This window comes from Motacilla alba, chromosome 3 (genome assembly GCF_015832195.1).
Source record: "Motacilla alba alba isolate MOTALB_02 chromosome 3, Motacilla_alba_V1.0_pri, whole genome shotgun sequence".
Lineage (NCBI taxonomy): Eukaryota > Metazoa > Chordata > Aves > Passeriformes > Motacillidae > Motacilla > Motacilla alba.
The window spans coordinates 49,761,714-49,769,668 of record NC_052018.1 but is presented as its reverse complement, the minus strand read 5'-3'; positions in this window follow the sequence as shown (position 1 = coordinate 49,769,668).

Here is a 7,955-nt window from a genome sequence, read left to right as displayed (position 1 = left end):
TCACAGCAAGTGTTTGCAGTGGACAATTTGTTAGTCAACAACAGTTCTTCACATCCCTGAATAAATTAATTCCTGCTTGTATGGGAATTAGGAGCATGAGGCTGACAGGGTGTCTCAGCCAAAGTCACCAGAGAGATCCCGGCTACCTTATGTTGATATTTCTATTATCATATTCCTCTGCCAAAACCTTACAAAAATAAGGGAGAAAGTTTACATCAAGCTGTAACTGGTTTTGCAGTTCACCAATACAGTATTTAATATGTTAGAAAAACACTATTAGTTTTGTCCTGCACTTTTCTGTTGCCAAGAGAGAGAGCAGGTTACTCTCCCAGTACCTCTGTTGTGAAGGACTGCTTAAGACAGTATTTCTTGATGAGAAAGCTTTTATTTTGGTAATCTTATTTTAGAGCCCTAATTTAATCTTGTGGATTCTGGGCTGTCTAGCAAATATTATACAGAGCTATGAAGCAACAGCTCTACAGAAAGTGGCATCTTGCACCTTATATGATGACTTTATATGAAAGCTTTTCTGCTGTCCTGTAAGGCTCCACTTTGCTATCATCCTGCACATCTGGGAAGGATGCAATTATTTTGTTTGTATAACATTTTTCTGTGTTATACATACAGGATATCTGTCTGAGAAAGAACTCCTCCCATCATCTTTCCACCTCCCACACAGGCAGAATTAAAGGAAAAAACCTTTCCATAGGACTTGATACAAATAAAAACAATCCACCTTTTGATTTTTGCTCTCCTTCTTCTCTTGTTCCTCAAACCCAGGTGATGCAACTACCTCAGATCTTAAATTAAGAGAAGTCACAGACAATAGCTGTGTTTATTCTTTTATTAATTTAAATTATTCTTTTATTAATTTTATTATTTTAAGGCTATTATCTGTTGTTTCAGGTATTGTCCTTTGCTAGGAAGAGGGAATGCTTATCACTTAGGATGATGAGTCAGCTAGTATGAGATGTGCTAAAGGTTGCAGGATAAATGCTGCAGCAGGATATAATGCTGGTTAACCCAATAGCCACGTGCCAAAAGTAGAGTTCAACCAGTCCTAGCAAAAACAAGGAACCAGAGGGAGGGACATGTCAGATAACCCTTAAATAAAACCAAAACCAAAACCAAAACCATAAATAATTCAAGCTAGTGCCTGTTCCTGATGCTTTCTTTTGAAGCTAGTCAGAATGGATTTGCAAATGCATTGCTGGAACATGTTCAGCCTAGAGAAGAGAGGGCTTAGGGGGGATCCAACAGAATGTGCTAATACCTACAAGGGATTTTTCAAGAAGATGGAGCCTCGTAGTGGTGCATGGAAGAAGGAATTGTGACAGTGGCATAGATGGAAACAAGAAGGGTTCAAACTGCATGTGAGGAAAAACTTTCTCCGTGAAGAAACAGTCAGGCAGAGAAGCAGCAGGCTGCAGGGGAAGCTGTGCTGCCTCCGTCACTGGAGGTTTTCCAGCCCTAACCAGACACAGCCTGGCCTCACAGCTGAGCCTGTTTAAGGCAGAAGGCTGGTCCAGGGGCCCCCTAAGGTCCCTCCTAACCTGAATTACTCGAGCAATTACAAACCTGTCTGGGTGGGAATACTCTGTGTTGTAACTACTTGGCTGAAGAATATTTGAAGCTGTCTTTTGGTTTAATAAAGAGATTTTTAGCTGATGTGGACTATTGGCTTCATGTCTAATATTAAGATTCCACAAGACATTGTAAGAGCAATCAGAGAATGGAATTGTCATCAGTAAAAAATGGTTTGCTCTAACACCTGGCCTTCCAAGTAGCATGGAGAAGCAAAATGCATGAAATTAGTTTTGCATATAATGCATGAAATTCCTTTCCTTCTTAGACACATCTATTGCCTTAGAACTATGGAGGAGTAAGTCATGCTAAAATGGATTAACATAGACATATATCAATTATTTCTGTGATATGTAATCCTGCTTCATAGCAGTCATTTTACCAGAAAACACAAGTATAATTTCTCAAATTATTTTAAATATAACTTTCTCTGCATTTCTTCAAAACTGACCCATGAATTTTAAGTTTAAATTTATAGGTTTTGTGTGAAACTATGTCAGTTTTCAAGTGGGGGCAGAGGCACCAAAGTAGAAATGCTGCAGAGGAGAAAAATGAAAGGAAATAATAATGAAAGAAATATCTTAGAAGGAAATCATGGATGACTGGTTTGTTACCACTGTTGTTTGGTTTTGTTTTGTTTTTTTAATAAATGTGTGCAAGACTGAAAAGTAAGTCCAAAGGCATTGCTGTACAGAGACACTCTTCCTACCTGAAGGGTTTGGGAAGTACAGAAAATATCACGACAAATTGGAAAGGATCCAAGAAAAGAGAGAAGTCTTTGCTTCATTATATAATAGTGAGGTAGCAATACTTGGTGGACAAGTAATGCAAAATTATTAAGCTGGATTTTTCACTTGTTAGGATGTCAAATCTTGATTACATTAGTATTATGTAATTACTCATAATTAGTGTTATGTTCTTCTGTACACTTGTCTTGGGATCATAACATGAAACTGGTATCAGTAAGAACTTGTAAGAGCTTTGTAAAACAGTTTTCTCTAGGTGATACAGGTTGAACTGGAGATCTGAAACTGCCTTTGGAAAAGAAGGATGTTCAGTCTCACAGATGCTCTGATATCATGCCGAACCAAAAAATAACTGTGTCATCTGTATTCTAAATTAGATCTATACTATTAGAATGACTGATTCTTTGAAGGGCTGGATGTCAGTTAAGGAGGTTTCTCAGCAGAAAGAATTCTGTATCATCTCTCTATCAAGCACAATGCGGGTAGTTTATTTTGGTCCTTTCTGAGGATGAAATGATGTTTAGCATATTCCTCTAGTCCAGGACTAGTATCTGATGAAGGCAACTTCAGAACTGTGCTCACTGAGGAAGAATAAAATGCAGAAGTTGCAGGAATTCAAATAGAGGTTAGTATTTTTCTCTTCAGCCATGTCAAACCCATTCCATTTTTCATACTTTGTTTCTCAAATATGGAAATTTGAGCTGCAGAACTAATCTCTCCTGAGTAAAAATGCATCCTTTTTTTTTTTTGCATATGGCTTTTTCCTATCTCTTTTATTTTTATAAAAATGGTGTGAGAGAAGAACATGTTTTCAATGGCACATCCCATAAAATATTTCAAGTAATTTATTATAAAATGATTTTAAAATTACTTGGTGTTTGCTATGGCATGTTTCCTTAGCATGGGTAGCTGATAATGATGAAGACAAAAGTGGGCTACATAGCACAGTATAGAAATTCTAAGATATATGCATAGAAGTGAAGTTTTATTTATACACAGGTACAAAGGTATAATTTGTAAATTTGTAAATCTGTAAACCTTATTAATAAAAAAGAAACGCATTTAATTCAACTTATAATTGAAGGCATTGGTAGCCTACTGATGGCATAGTATTTAGAAATTTCGTCATATTTTCATAAGAAAATAAATTGAAAATAGGCATCTTAATATTCTTTTTAGTGTTGTAATTTCTTTTTTCCTAAATACTACTATCTGACAATGCTAAGCAAATTCTCTAAGGTGCAGTTCCAAATTATATTTTTCTTTTCCAAGGGGAAGTCTAGCATGGAAGTAAATACCATTATGTATTCCCATTCAAACAAATTTTTCCTTTACCAACACAGATGGCATGAACCTGCATACTAATCTGGACTCTCTCAGCTGTGGACACCAAAGTATTCACAAAAAAAAAAAAAAAAAACCAACAAGAAATATCCAATCAATTTAACTAAATATTTATGGACTAGCTAAAGTAATTGAGGACTAGAACCAAAAATAGGCAGTAGCATGGTTTCCTTAATTTTCATGACTGAAAAGGAAAATAAATGCAAGGCAATTTACAAACCAAACACAAAGAGAAGAACATGATAATCGTGTAAGGCTGACTGATAATTCTGAAAGAACTGGTTTGCGATGAAAAGTGAGTTTGAGCAGTGGGCAGTATTTCTGGATCAGACACTTATCCCTGAGTGATGTTAGAAGAGAGCTGAGCAGCTGAATTATGTATTATTATCAAATAAATATTAATTTCTTGCATGAAGAATTAAAATACTGTTTTAATGAAAAACCAGTTGTGTATAGATTTTGCATATCTACCAGATGACAACAAAGTCTCTATATTCTTTCTCTAAATATCACTTACATCTTTTACTAGACTCAGATATTCCAGTTTCTTAAAAATAGATTAAGAATTGTGCCACAATTTTTACTCCAAGAATTTTATTTTAGAGCAGAAGTATCACATTTTTGTGCATGTCAAGTAGGTTATAATTTAAACTGGAAGTCTGCATTTATCTGTGAATTTAAATAGAGTAGTTATGAGCAATAATAGAAATCACTGTTTCATTAGAGGGGCTTTCCACCTAAGCAAGAACAAGGTCATATTCTTCCCCCTTACATATATGGGTTACATGTGACCCTGAAGGTGTTCTTTAACATTAGTATGTTATAGAGATTTATCTTTTAGCATCAAGGCTTTTTCCACTATATCTGCAGGACATGATCTGAGCCTATTTTTATTACAATTCCTGCTCTGGCGAATTTGACATCTCTCCAGAGAACACACTGTATGACAGCTACATGGGGTAGAATCAGTCGCTTACTCCTCAATATCTGGTTGGCCTTGCACTCTGTTTTGGATGCATGCCAAATTAAGAGCTGCTTGCAACTATGATGGACCCATTTGTGCTGCAGCAGAAGCTCTGGCTTAGAAAAAAGGGTTCAGAAAGGCAAATTATTCTACCCTGAAATAAACCAAGTGTTTTGAGATTTAAGATATCTTTATGAGGGCTGATATGATTTAGAATATAAAAGTGTGGAACTAGCATATGACCTCTTTCCCCAGGAAATTTCCCAAGATAGTAGGTATTCATTAAGTAGTTAAGTGTAGTCCAGCATCAAAAAGCTTCTGTGGCAAACAGTGCAGAAAGCAGCTGCACAACCCACAAGAAGACAGAGCTCTCCATAGACATGGGGCTTATTAATTACAGGACACCTTTAAAACAGTGCTCTGGTTTTAGAAAATGGAAGGTTCTTCTCAAGTAACTATGCAGAAACCTGGCACTAGAAATTACACAGGCACGCTTCCTAAAGTACTTTAGAAGAAATGAGGGTTTTAAAGATAAACTGGACTTTTCATAAATATTAGAATTACCATATTTTCTTCAAAGTTTGTTTTGAATACTATGTTTCAAAGGCTTACTGATTTTTAGAGTCCAAAAGATTAAGGCGTTGTTATTCCTAGAAAGTTTATTGTGCTTTTTGGATTTTCAGTCTCAAATAATTAACTGGTTCTGATAAGCTTGGCAAGAAAAAAAAAAAACCCAAACAAATAACTTTGGACTAATATTAAGCCCTCTGAATGTTTGAGAATGCCATGGACAACTCAACTGTGGAGAAATTATACTCCTGATTAAAACAAAATAAAAAAACTTTTATCCTCCTATGAAGTATTGACAAACTGTTTGACTAAAGATCAGCTGGGAAGTGAGCTCCTAAAATATTTAATTCTTTTTTATTGCTCTGACTGACTTCCTTTCCAAAATTCTCAGAAAGTTATGGTAGGCTCAAAATACTAGATAGAAAAATATCCTCACAGAAATGTGTTTCTGTATTTGGCTGGTAGTGTGTGGTAAAACTCTGAACAAGAGAAAGCTGATCTCAAAGAGCCTGCTTGCATATTCAAAGCCAAGAATGTACCTGCTGGATTGAGGCACTAATCATCAAGTTCAGTTTAAGTGGATGAAGACTTGGAGTGAATTCCTTTCCTTGCTCTTCATGTTTTCTACTTCAGAAACACCACATTACTCCTTCACACTCTTTGACTAAAAAATTCTTTGTGGATATGTAACTCTTGATATTCAAATGCTTTGTTTTATGACTTTCCTTTCTAAGTGTTGTATTTATTTAGCTTTATGTAGCTCTAGTCCTAGAAATCTTGAAACTTTTAATGTTCAAAACATGAGTTTATATGAAAACTGATAAACTGCTGTAACTAGCTCAGTTTACAAAGAGTTGTAATAATTATTTCAGAATTATTTTCTTAATATCTAACAGGATATGTCTATAAGCAAGTAAACTAGATTTTATTATCATAATTAGGGGCATTTGTAACTAAGCTGTAAAGTAAAAATGAATAATGATGTAAAAAAACACTATCAGCGATATATAATTTTCAAAAATTTTCCCAAGTGTTTATAAATTTCAAAAGATGCTCATGAGCATTTTATATGCTTTGTATGGAAAAATATAGTTATTATTTGTTTTTTTCTGTTCTTAAACTTCATAAGCAATAGTTTGTAAATTTAAGTACTATTCTGTCAAAGAAATTATCTGTACATTTTATCCCTAAGAACATTTTTCAATAAATTTACAACCTTTTTCCCATAATAATAAAAAAAGGACATTTTGGTGTTTATAAACTAGCCTGATTATGCACCAAACAGAATATGATGCACTTTATGAAATATAAATGCATGATATACTGAAACACAAGTTTATGCTGATTTGGGGTACAATGTATTTTAGCTTTCAAGGGAAGCCCTTTCCCAAAGTAAATCTCTTACAGAACCAAGCATATGCAACACTAATCCTGCTCCCTTCCAAATTTTTAAGTATTATTGAGGGAGTTAGGTTCCCTGTCAAGAACAGAGAACCCTCCATTCTGCTGAATGCAACCTGTATTGCTGCTGATTCAAATTGGAGCATAATGGGATGTTTTTCAGGCCTGCTGCACTTTAATCCAGACACATGACAGACAATTCCTCACCCTTCAGTTCAAATCCAGATGTCTGGCAAGCAGGTCCCAAATCACCACCATTGTGGATAATAATGGAACAGCCACCAGACAACAAGCATGGGCACTAGAACTTAGAGTAATTGCAGCTTATCTGATTTGGGGCAGATAACTTTGCTCTGTTTCCCCTACCCCTGATGGTTTTAGTTACTGTATCAGTTTCATTAGACTACACCACAATCAAAAGCTATGCTTCTTGATTTTGACAGCATAATTGAAGACCAGTAATAATCTGTAAGTACTCTTCTTTATCCTCCCTTCGCCCAATTTCTATGCAACACTTCTATAAAATGGGACTTCAGTGAGCAACCTGCATATGCAAATAAATCTTAAAATATTGCAGTTTTCAGTAGATTTAATTTCAAAAGAAGCCTTTGCCTATTTGAGGGTAACAAAACCTTTACAAAAGCCTTTTTACTTGAATATTGACACTTGTGCACAGCTTTTGGGGCTTCAACACAATTTTAGCACAACTGTCGATTTTCTGGAAATACGCCAGTCTATCTTTCTTCCTTCTTGAAGCATAACCAAAATCCTCTCTAGTCTCCAAATCTGAATGCTCAAATCCCCCAAAATACATTGGCAAGATACAGCAATTTGAATTCATATGTGTCAGGGAACAGACCAGAGATAAGTATGTGGAACAGAAAATCCCGAACCAATGTTGGAGATTAATTAGCCACATTCAAAGTAAAACCCTTCAAGCAACCAATCTCCATTTCCAATAACACAGTGAGAAATACAGATGACAAATGTTGTCTGTGTCGCTCTGCAGAATGACCCTGAGGGTAGGATCAGAGCTACACCAGCCATCTGTTTGAACTTTCCTACTGGAGCATTTCTGTGGCTGCTTCCAAGTGATCCCATTGGTACTGAGGGAGAAGGAAAACCTGAGCAGTCCTGGTGCTTTTGGTGCCTTTACATGCACTGTAGTTTAACTATGCCACTCAGTGTGGCTTCCAGCTGTCCCATTCAACCTTCCACTGATTAACCTCATGAAAATTTACATTTCATCCAATATGCCTGTTGCAAGCCCACATAAATTTTATGGGCATCCTGAAATCTGAATGAGTACATGTAAGGGACAATATAAATACCAGCATAAAAAGTAG